General features: G+C 43.4%; 1 pseudogene; it reads right to left on the bottom strand.

The window, feature by feature from the left end:
- Positions 1-7,354: 7,354 nt before the first annotated feature.
- LOC123824950 lies at positions 7,355-9,216 on the bottom strand (annotated as a pseudogene).
- Positions 9,217-20,124: the final 10,908 nt, after the last annotated feature.

The following is a 20,124-nucleotide window of genomic DNA, read 5'->3' as shown; positions in this document are numbered from 1 at the left end:
AGGGTCTGATTCATTGGGGAGAAGAGAATAGTGCATTTGGCAGAAGGACTTTGATTTTCCTGTATTATTTTATTATTTTACATAAGAATGGATCTAAATATGGGTTTACTTTTTAAAGGAGTTATTGGAAAACCTTAATTAAATATGCAATCTCAGTTGGATGAAAATACTATGTATATATAGTCACAATGTCACTTACAGCAGGAGAATTCTCTTGGCATTTACCAGCCCGTTCAGCAACCAGGAGACCATTTTGTTTGTCATAGAAGAAAAGCCTGAGGCAAAGATTTAAGGGAATCAGAGGATCACATATTTTAAGGAAATCAGGCTTAACCATCTGGTCAAATTATAGATAACCCATCACCTGTTGAGAGTCACAAATCATTGACTAAATTTGAATCTACCTACCATGCAGGCAAAGATTAATTTGTCAATCCCAGCAGTGATTCAACCCTAAGCACTGCTCTCCCTCCAACAGTGCCTTTACCAAATAATTTTCCTGTTCTCTTTATGTTGATCAAATGGAAGCAAGGAGCGTAAGCCACATCTCACAGCAGGGCAGCCAGCAGGCAGTGGGGAAGATGAACAATTCACATACAGTTTGCATAAGCTCTGAACTGTTTGTTCAATATCCCGTTGCAGAGTACAGTACAAGGATGAATGAAGCTGTAAACACACAGCTAACTGTTGTTGGATTATAACCTTTCTATTGATGAGCTTATTTTTCAGCCATTCAGCTGTGAAATCTCAAATATTTTCAAAGATACCTCTTCTTGATAAATAAAATGTGGAAGAGACATTCTGTATCAAGTTCACACTAAAGTCTGAAAGACACAAATTCAATCCTTTGCAAGGCCCTCTGAACAAAGACAGCAGGGAGTGAAAAAGCATTTATTCAGGGTGTTGTCAAGAAAAGTCTGAATGAATTCTAAGGACACGATGGACGTAATTGCTCTCATTATTTCCAAAGCCTTTTAACACTTACTGTTATTGCTGCAACACTATGGGATAGGCAAGCAAATAATAGTGTTCCCAGTCTACAGGCGCAGAAACTGTGACAGATTCAAGAGTCCAATATCCTGTGGCTAAATATCGACAGGGCCAGAGCTAGAACCCAAGTATGTTGACTCCCAACCAAGATCTTGAAAACTGATTTCGTAAAATATCAATTTCCAAATTGGAAAAGGACACTTATTCTCTAAAAATGACATGGCTGGTCATTTAGTCAAATGTTATAAAAATAACCTCCCGTGTAGCTTGGGCCTTCAGCTCCCCTTAAAGAGGGGTGGACCCCTTGCCCCATTCTGCGCTACGCTCTCGGTGGTCAGGTCTGTGCCACAGCTTCCGATTGTTTCAACTAGTTCCACCAGACAATTGTGACGGCCCGTGGTTTTTTTTAAAATAGCAATACTTTTTAAAAAAGAAATTCTTTCTTTATTTTTAGAGAGAGAGGAAAAGAGGTAAAGAAACATTGACGTGAGAGAGAAACATCGATCAGTTGCCTCTCCCACGCACCCAGCGGGAGACAGAACCTGCAGCCCAGGCATGTGCCCTGATGGGGAATCGAACAGGTGACATTTTGCTTTGGGGACAATGCCCAACCAACAGAGCGACTCCAGTCAGGGCTAGCCCATGGTGTTTCCACACAAATTATTTCAAGGTCAGGACATGTGGGCACCAGAAGCACATCACAAAGCCTGTGTTCCTGTTGTGAGAACTACGTGCTGCCACAGGCTCCCCGGTAAGTCTCAGACTAAGCAGCAGCAGACCTTACTGATTAATCTTTCAAACTTTCCCCTCAGATGACAATCCACATCCCTATTAGTAATGCTTATCCAAGTTTCCCAGGCCTTAGAAACATGAGCTTCCTGGCCTTGGAGAGGACTGTGGTGATCTAGTGACATCACCCTTCCTCCTATTCAGGGAAGCTGTCCTTCCCCGGAGAAATGGCTCGCACAGATGACTTAAAGCTGTTATTGCAGAATCAATGACCTGAATATATGGGAGTAAAACTCCCCTAGAGAATTAGATTCAAGAGACTCCAAGCTTCCCAAGAACCTGAAAGAAATGCCATTTAGGTTTTCATGGCCCACTAGAGCTGGTTAAAAGGTCAGAAATAAAAGGTTATTGACCTGGGAGATTTTCTTGAGAAGAGGAGGGTACCAGGGCCCCTCCCTCCAACTCAGAGATCATAAAGGAGCTTGCAGGTCACTGACCCTGGAGAAAATAAAAATGAGAAAATGATAGGAAAATCTACTGCAGATTTATTTGCTCTTTATTAAACTAAGTTACTAGGTGATGCTCTGCTTCCAGAAAGAATACACTAGCTTTAATTTTCACATTGGCATGGAGATGTGGAGACCTTACTATGTATATTCCACTGAATAATACAGCATCTTCATGCCCATTATTTCCTTTCTTTCTCTTGGATTATTTCCTCAGGATAAATTCCCAGAAACAGAATTTACTGTCAAAGATGTTAGCATTATTTTGATTGTGGATACAGAACATCTTATTGTTTTGCCAGAGAGTTGATCAATAGTAAATATATACATATATACAGACATATATACATATATACACACATATATATTAGCTTTGGAATAAGTTGTATTGGTATGTCTTAGGTCTTATATTTCAATTCATATTGTTTTAATAATTTCTGCATCAGGACTTCCTGAGATCTATACAATTCACTTCCTGATCTCCACGTAAGTAAAGAATTATATATTTGGCTGGTTCTGTGTTAGCTCCTAAAAATTATCCCGTTGTCTCGTAACCAGGAAACACAGCAAACATAAAATTCTCCTTAGCTTTGATCAAGACAAAGTGCCAGTCATCTGAAACTACTTTTGACAGAGTGGATGTACAATAGGAAGTGAACTAGTAAACTGGGTCATGACACTGGAGAAAAAGAAAAAAGAAAAAGTTCACTGATCAAAAAGCCGTCACAGCCACTAAGATTAAACGTCTCCAGACATGACACTGGACACCCTTTTGGAAAGATTAGCCTTGCGGAAAGTATAGTTGCATATTCCCTTAGAATGTCTGAGAAGTCCTCCAGCTCAGAATAGTCAGGAAGCCGTGCAAATGCCACTTTCCCTCTGAATTCACAACAACCTGTAAAAGCCCTGTTCTTGGCAATTTATTACATCCAGTCTGAGCCATTAACATGCAGCTTTACACACTGCTTGGAGTTTGACACTTGTTGAACTTGTTTTTCTGGTCCCCTGGGGCAAGAACGAGCAATAGCCAACCGTAATTTCCCATCGTAAAATGTCCTTTCCTTGCCCAAACTTTGCCCCCAACCACCATGCCATACCTGAGCTCATATTCAGAAGAGGAATATGAAAGGGGATTGGACACAGCTCAGCAGCTGGCACTTACCAGTCAAACAATGAGGCCGCTGGTCACGGACAGTTGACCACCAATGACCAGACAGAGACCAACAAGCAATTTTGCACAGACCTCTGAGCAACTGTGAAGGGGAAATGACTTGGGGCTGAGTTAAGCTTGAATCGAGTAACTTGTTTAGGCATCTCAGACTGCCATCATTCTCACGCCCATGCCCACTGAGGGTTCCTGGTCACTGCTATGCATCCGCATTCAAGCTTTCCCCTTCAGCCCATTAGAAATGCCACGGGGCAAAAAGTAAACGTCGTCCAGGTAGTGCCATGCAAACCGTCAGTCACAGAGGCATCGTGTCTGCAGCAGCCCATCTAGGAAACTTTATGGGACAGGCATCCGTTCACAGAATCCCTTTCCTTCCTACAGGTTTAGAAAGTGGTCTTTGTTCTTCCAGCTCTGGTCTCTGCTTTGATGATGCGAGACGAGGGAAGTCCGTGGAGAACTGGAGAGAAGAGGGAACTGAAGAGACAGGAAAGGAAGGGAGAAGAAAGAGGCTGGGCCAGCTGGGTGTGGGTGTTTGGCTTGTTTGTTGGTTTGGGGGTATTTTGTGTTTGGAGTTTTTGTTTGTTTTCTTGGTTAGAAATTGAGAGTCAGGGAGAGAGATGGGGAAGGGCTCCTTTTTGCAAAGAGCACCCTAAGAGTAGCTGGAATGGGAAGACAAGATTTTGAAGATATTTAGCTTAAATTAAGGGCATAATTTCCTGTGTCTTTTTGCAGTTGCTCTAGACAGTTTAAAAATGAAGTTGCAGGGGAAGGGGGTACAAGGGGACTACATGGAAATGGAAAAAAATATAATAAAGATTACATTTTAAAAAATTAAGTTGCTATCAGTTATACTTTCTGTTGAATAACTGTTTCTTTAAATCTGACATGAGGCCCCAGTTACAATCAAGTTATTCTTGAAACCAGTAGGGAAGAAACAAACCTCAGTTAGGATCCTATTGTCATGACTGATGAGAGTGCCCTTCAGCACAGAGACCCATTTTGGCCAACATTGCCCACTCATATCCATTCCTGTCTCTTGATAAGAACCGTACCTACATTATTGCTATCCCTTGATGTACTTGAAAGATACAGTTATGCCAGACTGACGTTGACCATATCATTACACTGATAAAAGTGTTCAATCAACCAGATGTCTGCCTTTGAGTAAACAGAAGATCTAGATGATTAACTGGAATTTTCTTTTCATCTGGACATTTGCTGTGAGGGAGAGATAATCACAGACATTTCAAGAGTCAAAACCCTTGTAGGTTTGATGCAAGGCATGCTGGTACCTCAGCAGGGAAATATGCTAAAAATAAGAGAACTAAGTAAGCTAAATGATGGAATGTGTCCCTTGGGGGACAGGATGGCCTCCAGGCCAAATCCCAGTGTTCAAGAAGCACAGGGAGGTGAGACCCAGTGTCTATCTGGGGTACTTGACACCCTCGTGAATTGTTTTTAGCACCTTCCCTCTTCTCCAAACAACACAATTATTTTTAGTAGTAATTATACAATAAATCTAACAATAACAATGACCAGAAAAAGAAACAAAGACAGGAAAAATGTTCTTTTATTTATCCCTGCAAAAATAGAAAGTAATAAAATACAATAAATTGTATAAAAGAGAAAAATTAATGTGTTAATAGTTTCTAGTGTATTTTACCTTCTAATATCAATGCAGTCTTTAAAAAAAAAACTCATGTTCATATTGACCTATTACAGTAATGAATCTTGAAGTTTGCACTATTTCACTGTTAAAATTTTAAACACAAATAAAAAACTCCAAGTGATCATGATTCTTCATGTTTACAATCACTATGCCACTATTTTAACTTTGAACGTACTGTTTAAATGCGGGAATATGTGGTTCCATGGGCTGGAAACACCAACCTGTGCCCTGACGGAGCGCAGAGGATTGGGGAACCAACCTCGGGTCTGATTCCGACCGTGCCGGGGGCCAACTGTGTGACTAGGAGTCTCCAGAATCAAATTCCATTCTTGTGGAATGTATGCTGAAGGACAATAATAAAATGTATGTTACAATTGTGTTAAATTAAAACGTGTGTTAAAGGACAGTAATAAAAATGTGCTCATTTGACATTTACATAAGATTATTAAAAGTCTGTTGTTTAGAGCTTACTTTTTGCACCGTGGGGGAATTGTTCCCACTGTCCTGCCCTTAAATGGCAACTGCACACACTCCTTCTGGGCCAGTGTTGTTTACTTTGATGACAGAAGCACAACTACGGAAACCTCTGGGCTGTTTCAGGATGCGGGGGAACGGGGGCCTAAACCAGAAAGTGGACGTGTCCATGGGACTGGGAAGGCAGCAGCTCAGCAGGCACTCAAGAGTGACTCCACTCCTTTCCTGCTCGTAAGAAGTGAATGTTTATATGAAAAGATGAGCATCTTCACTAATCATCAGAGAAGGGCTAATGGAAAACACAGTGAGACAGCACCTCACACCAGTCAGAATGGCTGTCATCAACACATCAACAAACAAGTGCTGGTGAGGATGTGGAGAAAAGGGAACCTCTGTGCACTGTTGGTGGGAATGCAGACTGGTGCAGCCACTGTGGCAAACAGTATGGAGTTGTCTCAAAAAATTAAAAATAGAACTGCCTTATGACCCAGTGATTTCACTTCTGGGTGTATATCCAAAGAAACCCAAAACAGTAATTCAAAAGAATGTATATGCCCCTATGTTCACAGCAGCATTATTTATAATAGCCAAGATATGAAGGCAACCCAAGTGCCCATCAACAGAGAAGTGGACTAAGTGGGGAAGGGGATGAAGGGAGAAGGGGAAGAGTCAAATCAAGGAATGTGTATAAAGACCCACGGACAAGGACAAGGGAGGGGGGGATTCAATATGGGAGAGGAAGGGTGGGTAGGGCAGGGGAGAGTAATGGGAGAAAATGGCAACAACTATAATTGAACAATAAAAAAATTTTTAAAAGAAATAGTGTAATAAAAATTTCTTGAAATAAAGAAAAAAAGTGGTGGCACCTATATAGAATTCAGCCATAAAAAGGAATAAGATCTTACCATTTGCAACAGCATGGATAGCCCTAGAGAGCACTATGCCGAGTGAAATAAGTCAGTCAGAAAAGGCAAGTACCATATGCTTTCACTTATATGTGGGGTCTAAAGAACAAAGTAAACAAACAAAATTGACACAGACTCATAGACACAGAGAACAGACTGATGGCTGCCAGAGGAGGGGAGGGTTGGGGAACTGGGTGGAAAAAGTGAAGGGATTAAGAAATACCAATCAGCCATTATAAATAGCCATGGGAATATGACTAACTCATAGCATAGATAGTATAGTCAGTAATATTGTAATAACTCTGTATGGTGCCAGGGGTCATGGAAATATTGGGGGAACACTCTGTGAAGTGCTTATCTAACTTCTATACCAGACACCTGAAACTAAAACAAAATAATATCAAGTGTAAACAGTAATTAAAGATAAAATTTAAAAGAAAAAGTATAGGATGTTTCCTTTTCTGCCAGGTTCAGTCTAGACAGCTCAGGACCAAGTGGGTGGGGTGGGTATCTAGGGAGAATTCTTTTTCTTTTTTTTAATATATATAATTTTACTAGAATTTAAAAAACCCAAAATCCAACATCTTAAAAAACCCAAAATTTACTATTGATACTAATTCCTATGACTTTGCTGTGCTACTATACACAAGTCAAGAAATTAAAGAAGCCATTAAATATTTAGAGATATTTAACATCTGAAGCCTTAAAATATAACTGCATGTAGTAGCACCTCAGAAAGCTACAACCTGCATTTTGAAAAAACTATTTTCTCTACAAAGAATCTTATCAGCTTCACAAAAATCTGTACAGTTTTTACACCAAAGCTAATACTGAGCTGCACTTGAATTCACACTCTTAGCAAAACGATTGCCTGAGCGCATACACTCCACACTCATCCTTACAGGAGAGCCGTTCAGTCTTCGTCCTCACTCTCTCCCTGCTCCTGACCGCCTGGCTCGTTCTCTGTCTTGGAGTCTGTTGGCCCGCAGGCCCTGCTTTCCCACTTCACTCTCGCTTCTCTTGCCCTTGGCACGGCACTCAGCAATATCCTTTTCCTACTTCTCCTTTAGCTTAGCTGCTTTTTTCATGCGGTTGCTTATCTTTGGCTGGTTATTCAGGCCAAACTTCACCCAATTTTTGCAATATCCCCAATGGATAAACCAAGGTGTTTACTTTTGACGTGCAGGTAGTGCCCAGAGCCAAAGAGGACGAAGGCAGATGGAGGCCTTTTAGGAGCACCAACATCTTTCTTCTTTCTTATCACTGTTGGCAGGAATGTAATTTTTCATCCCCCTGTCATAGCAAGCTTGGTCACCCTTTGCCATGTCTTTGAACTTTCACTTGTCCTTTGCAGACACGGTCTTCCACCTCTCCAAATGTTTCTTGGGGAGTTCAGAGAATCTGATGGAAGAGCCTGGGTGTTTCTCCTTGTGCTCTTCCCAGCAGGTTCATATGAGGAAGGCACCCAAGGACATCTTGCCCTTTGGCTTGTTGGGGTCTCCTTTACCCACGGTGACAGGCAGTGTCAACCTGGTGATAGGTTTTCTCAGAATCCCACTAGGCCCAACAGAGAGGCTTCCTTGCTGGGTTCTGACATGGACTGGTTTACCGCTGGGAAAGTCCTTTGATCTGAGCCCTTGGAAAGGTCCTTCAGAAGGGGTTTTATTAATATCAGATGATGTCAAAGTTCTTCCAACCCAGCAAGTATGTCCACATTATCATTCTAAAGTTGTGGTTATTTATAAAGGGAATGTTAATTTTGAGAGGTTCTTCTCTGCCTTTTTCATGGACAAATTGAAGACGTGAAAGGGATAAATAAAAAGATGCTATGGTGAATCAATCCTCTGGCTGCTTTTCCTTGGGTTCCTGATATGGCCACTTTTGAAAAGCTTTCATGGATTTCCTAAGTTATTGTGTGACTGCAGTGTTTCAAAACTCTCCTGCTCAGCAGGTTCCTGAGCAAACCTTGAATTTTTATTATTATAACCACCATTTATTGGGCACTAACTATGTTCTAGGCACTGTGTTAAGCTATGGCTATAAAAGTAATAATAATAATTGGTCTTCTCTGTGCAGATTTACAAAGAGATAGGTCCCCCATTACAAATAAGAACAGACAGAAAATAGCTTAAAGGAATTAGTCATCATTCCAGCTGATAGATATAATCACACCATACTATGTCAGAGTCAGGAAATACCACAACGTTAAGAAGATTACAAAGGACGAAGATGACTATAATTACTTACATTTAGTATAATTGAATGGCATAATTTATTTTCATTACTTAAGTTCCTGGCTTAGGAATGGGATGTTATTAGAATCAGGAATGACCTATTGACTCCACTTCACTCTTCGCCAGGCAAAGATTACTGGGGAGCAAGGGGGCGTGACAGTCGATGTGGCAAATGAGGGTCTCCTGCCCATCCACTCCCCTCCCGCTGAGAATTCCACGACAAATGAAAGCTCTGACATTGTCAACTACAACAGGATGAAACTTTGACTTCTCTGAGGTGTGGAGAATTCTAGGAAACAACTAGAAAAGCTATCATTTGTGTGATGACGCGCTTAAGCAGGGCTGCGCATCAGGAAGAATGCGGAACCCAGCAACAGATCTGAATTTGAGTCGCTGTTCAGGCCTAACTGGTTTGGGACCTTAGCAAGGTCACGGCCTCACAGATTCCTATCTGTGACATAGCGATAAGGACACCGTCCTGATTACCTGGCAGATCACTTGCGAGGATTACGTGAGATGATACATGTGAGCGGTAGGCCATGGGGCCCACAAAAGGAAGAAGTCCTCGCCCGTAAATGTGCTCTACCTTCTATCCCAAGTGCATGCGCACAACGACAGACAGTTTTCCTGGGCAATAGAAACAATTAAATTCAAAATACACTGTATTATAACAATTATTTCAAGCAATGCAATCTTCTTTTTTTTAATTGTCTTTCATGAGAAATGGTTTAGTCATTTTGCTGTCACACAATCTGCTTTTAATCTTGCTAAGAAACTCCACTGGGCCAAATGCAGAACCTCAAAGTTGGACAAGCAGTGGGAGGCTGGCCCAGACTCTCACATCATTTTAGTTCCACAGAGGACTGTGAGAATGACGCATTCAGGGTAGAGGGGGTGGGAGGGAAGGAGAGTGAGAGGGAACAGGAGGGGATTCCAGCTCTGTGAAAACATCCCCGGCCAGGACAGAAAGCCTCATGGCCATGGATTCCAGAAAGGCATCGATTCAGTGTCAGCTGGAGCCCACCACCAACTCTGCCCTCAGCTCTACTGCTCCTTGATGGGAGGCCAGCAGGAAAGCCCACCCTTTGGGCCATAGGACTCTGTGACTTTTGCGGCAGCCCATGGCCTGTAGAGCAGTGTCAACATCAAAAGAGCGTGTTTACTTAGGTTGTGGCAAAGCTTGCTATGTCACAGAGTAGATATTTGCTTAAGCCTCAAAGCTTATTAGATAGATTAGGAGGCAATTTGCTCGCCTCATCAGCCACTAGGCTGTCACCGTTTTGGTGTCTGTGTGTCTTAGTGTCTTCCGCCCATTCATTTGTTTGTGTGGCTGGAGGCGGCGGGGTTGTAGAGCATATGTGTGTGGGGGGTGGGGGGCGGCTCTCAATCAATTATTTAAGAATAGGTCATTTCAAATAATCTATTTTTAATATAAAAACAAATCTTTATCTGGAGGGAATAGGCCATTAGCTAAATTGTATTTCTTGTTCTACCATACCTCTGCTTGTGAGATTTTCAACCACATTCACATTTTCTGATCTCCATTTTGTTTTGATTCCCTAAAACATTAGCCTGCCTGGAAATATATTTTAAACAAGGGGAAATATATATTAAGTCGGGAGGTCACTGGACTTTGCTTCTTTCTGATTATTCATCCAATACTACGTGCTCAACACAGGAGTTGAACAGAGGCAGGCACAGGCTTGGAATAATACTCTGGTTTCCCCCAAACTTCTCACCTTCCTCCTCAGGGGGCAAGAAGGAGTCTGCTAACCTAGCAGTGGCATGAGTGTGCCTGGTGCCCAAAGACCACAAAGGCCAGAGTTATCATATCATTACAACCGTTTTGGAGAGTCTTATTGGAAAGCTAGACACTTCAAAGAGAAACACAGCATCAGTAAGGCAGCAGGTGGCCTGTGTTTGAATCCTGTTCTTGCTGCTTGCCAGCCATTACCCTCGGGCAAGTTCTTAATCACTCAGCACCTCAAGCTCTCCATCTGCAAACTGGGCCTAATAATGTTGTGAGGAGTCACTGATTTAAAACATGGAAAGTAATTAAAATAGCACCTAGGGTATAATAAATGGTCAATAAACATTATTATTATTATTATTATTATTATTATTATTAGAAAAATACATTACTTAATTAAATTTTAAAAAATCTTTCCCCTCCTAATCTTTTTAACCAAGGGGACTATTGAAAACTAAAGTCCACACAAAAACCTGACACAGATGTTTACAGCAGCTTTATCTATCATTGCCAAAACTCGGGAGCAACCACATTGTCCCTCAGTAGGTGAATGGATAAGTAAGCTATGATACATACAGATAATGGAACACCAGTTGGGACTTTAATGAGCTACCCAGCCATGAAAAGTTGTGGAGAACACTGGAATGCAGATGAGTACGTGAAAAGGTCTATATACTATGCTATTCTAACTATACGGCATTCTGGGACCAGCAAAACCATGGGAGCAGTAAAAAAGATTAATGGTTGCCAGGGTTAGGTGGGAGAGAAGGATGAAGAGGCAGAGCACAGAGGACTTTTAGGGTAGTGAAAATACTCCGTGTGATATAATAATGGTGGATACACACAATTCATCCAAAGCCATAGAGTGAACAACACAAAGAAGGAACCCCAACGAAAATCAGGGCCTCTGGACAGGAATGCCGTGTGCACGCGGGCTCCTCATTTGTAACAAACATGCCACTCTGCCGCGGGAATGTTGGAGACGGGGAGCGGCTACGCGTGTGTGCACGACAGGAAAATCTCTTTAGCTTCATCTCAATTTTGCTGTGAGCCTAAAATTGTTTTTCTTTTTACTAAGGTCTTTTTTAAAAAACAAAATCTGGGCTTATCCCCAGTCTCCCGTAGGGTCTGTGCATGTTCCCACACAAACCACTCCCAAGAAAGCCTCTGTAGCAGAAATGTGAGCAGTGTTTCTTAGTATTTATTTTTAAATCTTCACCCCAGGATGTGTTCTTTTTGATTTTAGAGAGAGAGGAAGCGGGGAGAGAGAGAGAAAGAGAGAGAAACATCAATCAGTTGCCTCCCATACACACACAGACTGGGAATCAAACCCGCACCTGAGGTATGTGCTCTGATGGGGGATAGAACCTGCAATGCCATGGTGCACAGGATAGCACTCCGACCAACTGAGTCACCCAGCCAGGGCAGCGTTTCTTAGCATTTTGAGGAACATGTAGGTGTTTAAAGCAATGGACCCATTCTCCAGAAAGATTATACATCACAAATTTGCATAAAATTTTGGAAAACTATGCATCTACCACTTCCACAGATGCTCTTGGACTCCCAGAGGGCCACAGGACCTGAACTGGAGGCAGGAATCAGAGTTGGGGATGTATAGTATTTCCTTCCCTGGGAGAATAGGAAGCTAGCTCCTGCCTGTACTCCGAAGTCTGTCAGCCCATACTTGGATGATTCTTTCTAGAAACCAACAATGAAAGAACCCAGTTCACAGCAGCATTGGATATGGTGGCCCCCAAGTTTTGGGGAAAGCACCACTGCAATGATCTAACCTGCACAGGTCATGTCTCCAATCCTTTTCGGAGCTGCTGCTGAGGGGAGAGAGCCTCGAGCATGGCCTGCCCACCCACCCACCCGCCACAGAAGGCCGAAGCTACAGTCCTTGGAATCTTCCACTTTCACACTATTAATCAAGCTTTTATGAAATACATACTCTGTCTTCAGCATGCAACCATGGGCATCTCCCAAAAATGTGTAAGACTCAGTTCCCAATCTCAGAGAGATTAAAATCTCCTGGGGGGCTACAGAATAAATCCATATCATTTTGAGTGAGTGAGAGAGGAGCCATGTGGTCAGAGGCTCATCATGCTGTAAGTCCAGAATATTTTATAAAGGCCAGTTGCTGTTTGAGCCGAGGGCCCATAGAACATAAAAGGCTTCCAGGAAAAGGTGGAGAACTACTCTTCTCTTCAAAGCACACTCTCTTCTACCCACCCCCACCTCATTAATCCACTAGAATCCACCTCTCAAATATTGTCCTGGCAACCATTTACTGATTAACACCAACAAGCCAAACAGGCTAACATGAATGCTGCCGCCAGAACTCACGCCTCTGGCTCAGGCTGCTTTTACACCATCACAGAGTTTTAAGGTCCGAAGAGACTATGGAAGTCACCTAGTTGACATTGTCTTCCATTGCTTAGGGAAGAGCCATCTGAGACAAGTTCTTCAAACTTTCTGGGGGAGTAATCCTGGATTTCAGCCAGCAGAATCAACCTTGTGCCCACGAAGAGGTGGGGATGTTAGGGCACAAAGCACACTCGACCAATCTCACTAGTGGGAGCAGAACACAATCACCTCGAAGACTGAGACTGTTGTAGCACCAAATTGTGTTACTATGGCCACGTATCGAATTATCCCTTCAACCAACCAAAAGTCACCGGACCAGCCATACAGAAGTCTGCAAGCCTAAATCGCAAACTCAGTGTGGAGGTTAGTAGTTCTTACCCAAGCCAGCTCCAGCCCAGCTCAGAGCTCAAGGGCAAACACTGAGCCTCAATCATTTGTGCATCTCCGGGCCTAATGTAACACCTGACATTCAACAGACAGTTCACTGTGGCTCTGCTGAACCGAACTGAATTGCATAAACTAAACTGAACTGAATGACTCAATACATTTTCATGAGTGAGAGCAATGTCAGATGCTGAGAATGTGACAGTAGCTGGAAAGGAATAAAAAGAGGAGTTAAACAACACCCTCCCCATCTGCCAGCCACCTCAGATCTCTCAACCCGGAGGGACATACCCACTCACAAATACAGTGAGATAAAGATGTCTATTTCATCTGGACATACTATTGTAATAATAACATTAATATGAAATAATAATACTAGAATAATTAAGTTATAACCAGTAAGTTTAGAAATGGGATTTAGTGTTTTTGGAAGAAGTAGAAATTGAACTGGGTTTCAAAGGATGGGTAAGACTTTGCTGTCAGAGGGGTAGGGAGAAGGCCAGCCCAGAGTGATATCACAGCAGCTAAGAGGGAATGGGATTTAGAGAGGTAAAGAGAAGAGTTTTGATGGCAGCTGAGTCCACAAATTAGGTAAGGGCTGAAGTTTTCATTCAATTCACCAATGAGGAGGTCAGAGTGGACCATGGCAGGAGAAATAAGTGAAGTAGCCGGGATGGGACCCAGACTGGAGGGGACCCTAGAGGAGACCTGCCTTTAAGTCACTTGGCGGAAGCAGCCTGAGTGGGTGTGGAGCAGAATCCGGGGAGCTCTCTCTCCAACAAGAGGACCTTGAACTTCCTCACAGGTAAAGCGCTAGGAGCCAGTGACGTGGGAGAGGTTGGGGATGTGGGAGAGGTTGGGGATGTGAGAGAAAGAGGGGTGGTGTCGATGGAGGGCCCATGTGCGTCAGAATGAAAGAGGAACGAACCTATAACAAAACTTGCTGCAACCTGGCGCTCATCCTCTTGCCACATCCGATGCCCAGATTTTCAAGAAAAAAATTTAGTTTTGTATTTTTGCCTATTAAAAAATGGAAAGACAAGAAAATTCATTCTTAGTGAGTGTGTATTCTCTGTCAGGCTTTGTACTAGGACACTGAGCGTTTACTGGATCATTTAAAAGGCCCAGATGCTCAGCGGGCTACAGGAGGTGAGGTGCCAGCTGGGTGCCATCTGGTCCCAGTTCTGGGAAACTGGAGTCCAGGGCATCAAAGACGCTTGAGCAGAAGGGTCCTGACAAAGCAGGCAGCCCACTGCCATCTGCCCACTGAACTTTCCAGGATGGCAAAGAAAGGATGACTAAGTCCCTGGCATTCCCCCAGGGATTTTCTTCTCTATCTGTCAACTTCCAAGTTATACAACTCGGTCACAAACATTGTGTTCTTTCATCTTGTAGAGGGAAACAAAGCACCCTCAGGTTTTCACAACCTGCTTGTTCACTGAACACTTATTAAGCACCTGTGACAGGCCAGGCTGCATCAGCTTGCTTTTGCTGCATACCATTTCACCCCAACACAGCAAACGTGTATGATTTCTCATGACTCTACATACCCAGGTGGAAACCACGGATTCTGATGAAGACAGTGCTGACACAAAGACCCGAGCGGCCATCTCTGTGGGGAGCTCTGTGGGGAGGGAAGGCTCTGAGAAGAGAAGCGCTCGGTGGGGTCCTCAAACCCCCGGCACAGGGAAGAAGTTCATCAGGCAATGTGGGGTGATGGCATTTAAAGAAAGGGAAATAGCAGGTAGAGCCAGAGCAGTGTGAGACAACAGGGTGAGTCTGGGGGACTGTCCAGAAACTAGTGTGAGACAGAGTGCAGGGTGAGGTGCGGCTGGAGAAGTCAGATGCTGAAAGGTGAGAAGGCAAGGGCTGTCTTTTCTACACCAAGGGGAAGACAGTGGAGAAGAGGAGACGTTGTGGGGAGCTATCTGAAGTAGACCTCACAATTGGATGCAAAAAATCAGCGGGGGTGGGGGTGGGGGGGGGCAGGGGGGATAGAGAGAGAGAGAGAGAGAGAGGAGTGCCAGGTTGGGCCCGTTAGTCAGGATGGGGGGATAGTCAGAGGAGAGCGGAGTGACAGTGATGCCTGTGTGGTGCCCCTGGGGCAGCCTGTTCAGTGGGTGGTTGTATACTTTGGTTTGAAGCTCAGAAGGCAAGTTGTGGGCTGGAGGACTCAATTTGCAAGCTGTCAGCATATGTAGTGCTTTAGGGATATAAAAAAGAAGAAAGATCTTAATCAGGGATCATCCTAGCTGGCAAAGAAGAAAAAAAAGTCATATCTTCTTTTTAAAACGAACAATCATTTTCAAATTCTTTTCTCTCCCAACAAAGGGATTAGCCAAGGGTTTGTTTCAAAACCAAACAAATAGGGGGAAGCTATTGGCTTTCTACTGAATGCAATGGGTAATTCATGGGGCTCTGGAAAATACAGCTGCAGGGCCGCCAATAATTTCCTGTGCCTGTGTAAACAGCGCCATGTCCTCTGAAGCCCCTTCAGAAGGGTAAACTCTGCTTTGCCAATAAGTGGGGGCAGAACAATGTATTCAGTCTGCGAATTCTTTCTGCGTAAGACCAGGTTGGATTAGAAGTCTTCAGGTATTAAATGAATCGGTTGTTATTCACCGGAGAACTGGGTTAAGGAACATACTAAGCACAAGCAGCCAAATACAGCTAGCTGTTACGACTTATGTAGAGGGTGAAAACCCAGGAAGGGAAGGGAGGTGGATCCCCACAGCACATCTCCCGCTGCAGCACTTCCCTCCGTGGCAGAAATGGTTTGCTACTATTTCAGGAACGTTTTGCTGCTCCACCAACAAGAAAAACAAAAACGGTAAGATGGCCACTGAGGGGAAGCTGAGTTTGCCACCTCACAATATGCCTTTCAGAGATAGTCATTATTTTAGGCTGATTATTTTTAAGAAACAAAAGAGTCAAAAAGAAACGTTGACCTTCCCCCTTACCTGCCTAAAGGAATTCAGATAGAAAAGCCAGCTCACAGGAAGGAAGCTATCACCTTAGCATGACAGGAACTAAGCAGTGCAGACAGGAATGAATCTAGCAACTGTCTGATGGACCCCCCTCCCCCTCCCTACCACCCACCGTGTGCCGTTATTTCTGGGTGGACCCAGCAAGAATTGGTTTACCCAATATTTGCTCTTTTTCATCTCTGTGAATCATCTTCCCTTCTCTTCGAAGTCCCAGGCTCCTGCCTCCCTCTCCTTGGTCCACAATGGCATGGAAGCCTCAGCTGCCCCATTTGCCCTGGGCCTTGTATTCTTATGGGACTCCTGTATGTACATATGGAACAAGTTCAGCTATTTTCTCCTATTAATCAGCCTCATATTAATTTAATAAGACCATAAGACCTAATTAATTATTAGGCCATCCAGAAAAAAGCATGAGGGTGGAAGGAAAATTACTTTCCTTCATGATACCATCAAGAAAATTTGGGAAATACTGGATCCTAAACCCCCTTTGAGAGAATCACAGTAGTGAAGTACCTTGTTTAAATTTAAGTCAGCATTTCCCCAAATTTATCTGGCCAAGGAAACTTCATCTTGCAGAGCGAGCTCTCGTTCTGCTCCAAGGTTGCATGAAACCAGGATGCATTTGGGGAAACACTGTCTCTAGGGCTTTCGGAGGATCCTGCCCTGCAGGTACCAGCTCCTCCCTCTCAGCGTTTCTGTCCGGGCTGACTTGGGTTTGTGAAAAGAGGAAGGCAGGCGTTCTCCATCCCCATAGACCTGGAGACAGGATCTCAGCTCTGGGCGGTCACTGCCAATTTAAATTCTGAATTTGAGTGGTCAGGAACAGCTGCCTCCCTTCCCCCAGACCTGCCCCTCTCCAGCAGAGGTTCCTATTGAGGAGGAAATCCACCGCTTCCTGCCCACGCGGGACTGTTGGGGAAGTGGGCCTTTGACCTACTGAATTGAGGGTCTGTCTTTGGAATTTTTCCAGGACAGAGGAAGCACTGCTCTTAGAAAAGATTCTTTGTCCTTGAGCTGTGCACCTCTAGGGAAAAAGAGGGGAAAAAAGAAAAAACAAATACAGCCAGATTTTTGTAGGCTTATTTTCTACTCCATTCTGTATATTAGATCAAGAAGAAGCACTCTTAAAAAAAATACAGTCCAGTTTGGGAAAAGCAAAAATGTTTTTGACAGCTCTTTGCTCTTAGACATTATATCCTATTTTAAATCAGGAAATGCAACATCTGCATCTGCTCTTAAGGATTCTCTTTTTATATCATCACCAAAAGTTGGGGGGGCGGTCTTGGCTAAAATTTCAGACACATAAATTTTCACGTACTTTTGAACTAACTTTGTGTAAGCTGAGACCAGGTGCTGAGGGAAAGTGCTTAAGAAAAATGGAAAGGTGAAGGAAATTGAGAAGGGGGTGTCAACCGGCATCAAAGTTCAGCCATAACAAATAAACAAATAAGGAAATAAATCATCACTTTGACAGCATCAGGAGAGTCTAGGGGCTGGAGAAGTAGGAAGAGAGAAGCAGAGAGAAAGAGGGGTATCTGAGTGAATCAGAGAAGAGAGTGTGATGGGGGAGGGGACTGCAAATACTACATGAAGAGCTGAGCTTTTATTTTCACTCACAACGTATAATAAGATAGACTGCAACATTCTTACTGCATCACTTACCCATGTGTGCGGTGGAGGCTGGGAAATAATCATTAATCTTTCTCCTTAGTTCTTTGACTTGTTGCTTCAACTCACACTGTATCACCGACCCTGTGGTGCTCAGGCCCGAACACTGATTCCCAGACCTGCGTGGATGCCCCAACCCACCAGATGCCCTGGGTGCCACAGTGGAGGAAGGAAAGTTGATTGAGTTACTCAATTCAGTAAGACCTTTCTCAAGGCAGATACAAGTGTATAGGGTTTATACCGATTGGTTAGGATTGCTCTCAGCTGCAAGTAACCAGTAAAGCGGTTTAAATAGACAGGAAGAAATCTGGAGAGAGGCAGCCGTTGGTTTGGGTCCAATGCCTTACCGAAGTCAGGTTGATGTCTGCAGTTTTTACAGACTTTCCTTATGGTCATGAGATGATTGCCTGTGCTCTAGATATCACATCTGCGTTCCATCTCTCTTTCGGGGTTTAAGAAGAAGGAGAAGGATGTAGTCCAGTGATGTCTTTCCCTTTTAGCAGAAAAGAGAAATGTTTTCCAGGAGCCCCCAGCAAGCTCTGACTTATAACTCATTGACCAAAACCACGGGACACAGACATGCCTGCCCTCAAGGAAGGCTGTAAAAGAGGGTTCGCTTTCCCAGCCACTGGAATGGAGGCAACAAGAAGCTCGAGTAGGTCCATTGGCTGAGCCGATGATAAGCATCTGCCACAGGATTGTTATCCATTCATGTTATTCTTACTGGAATCTCATTCCTAGAATTAGATTGAGGGCTCCTCCTGAAGCTGGTAAAGCCACATTCTGCTTACTGCTACAGTTGACCACTTACGTAGTTGAGTGATGGCGTATGTGAGCCAATGGTATGCAATAACTCTGTTCTCATTTAAAAAAAAACAAACTTTCAAATCAGTTTAATTTTTTAGAACCATTCATGTGTTCCAAAACCCTCAAGTTTCTTTGGTTTACATCAAAGTCCTATCTAATTTGCTCCCAAGAGGAAACCTACCACAATAGTAAAGTTGTATATTTCCACAGGGATTTTCCCTAAACAGTTAATGAGTTGTGACTTCCTTATATGTGCATGCAGATGAGACTGGTGCACTCCAAGCAGGTAGACAGAATTCGAACCAGATGGTTCAAGGAAAGGAAACTGGATTAGCAGATCATTTCAAACACCTTCGAGTGTTGACTGAAATCCATAAGGGGAATGACAAAACATGTACCTTATTTTCTCAACAAACTGTGCACCATATTGAATGTGAAACACTGAACTGAGGGAGGGGTGGAGCAAGTTCTAGTTTTTCTTCCCTTGTCATTAGAACAATAAGCCTAGTTTTGCCTGATTCATGTACCCGGGGTGGGGTCAAGGGGCAGAAAGGGAGGAAGGAAGGAAGGAAGGAAGGAAGGAAGGAAGGAAGGAAGGAAGGAAGGAAGGAAGGAAGGAAGGAAGGAAGGAAGAAAGGGAGGGAGGGAGGGAGGGAGGGAGGAAGGAGGGAGGACTGGTTCATAAATTTATACCACTGAGGGACCCCATGGTAATCCCATAGCAATGGCATTTGAATAAATCAGAGGCGGCAAGGGTGTGTCTAATTTCCACGAGTTCCTTTATGGAAAGAAAATCCAATTTGCCTGATTTTCCAGCTTAAACAATAAACCATAGGAGTCTCTCATTGCCCCCCTTAAGCCAACTTCATTGAAGTGGGAGGGGGCGATGCAAATTAAGGCACTTTTCAGTATTTAGGCCCCAACCCCAGTTTAATTAAAGCCCAATTTGGTTGAGGAGTAAACTGGTATTTACAAATCAGTTGAAAATCTAGTTCCAGTAATTAAAGGGATTTTCTAAATCTTGTCCTCCATGTTAGAACACCCATTTTAATAGTTAATTAAAGGCTCCTTACCCATCCTTTGAAGGAAATTTGAAAAAAAAAAGATTAGGGACCTGCCACAAAGACATTATGGACAACTGGGAAGGAAGTTCTTCGTGGGGCCCTGTAGGGAAAACCAAGGACTTCATGCACCTACAATACTCCGGGCATGCAGGTTTTTTTGTTTTCTTTTAACAAAAAGATGTTCATTTGCCTTTGTGTTGCTGAGGGTAGCCTTGCAAATTTCACTGCCGTTCCACAAATAAAAGCCAGCTGGCAAGTCACCGGCAAAACACCATTGCCATTGCAGTTAAGGGAGCACAGATGTCTTGCTCCTTTGGTTTCCCCAGCAATGGCTGGTGCCAAAATGTCAAACTCCAGAGGCAGAGGGTCCCCAAGTACAGAGAAGAGCAACATTGCCCTTGCAGATTCTTTGTCTCTCATAC

The sequence above is a fragment of the Phyllostomus hastatus genome, unplaced genomic scaffold (assembly GCF_019186645.2).
Source record: "Phyllostomus hastatus isolate PE091 unplaced genomic scaffold, TTU_PhHast_1.1 phas_contig_58, whole genome shotgun sequence".
In the NCBI taxonomy this organism is placed as follows: Eukaryota; Metazoa; Chordata; class Mammalia; order Chiroptera; family Phyllostomidae; genus Phyllostomus; species Phyllostomus hastatus.
Note: the sequence above shows the minus strand (reverse complement) of the source record. Positions and strands in the feature narration are given on the sequence as shown.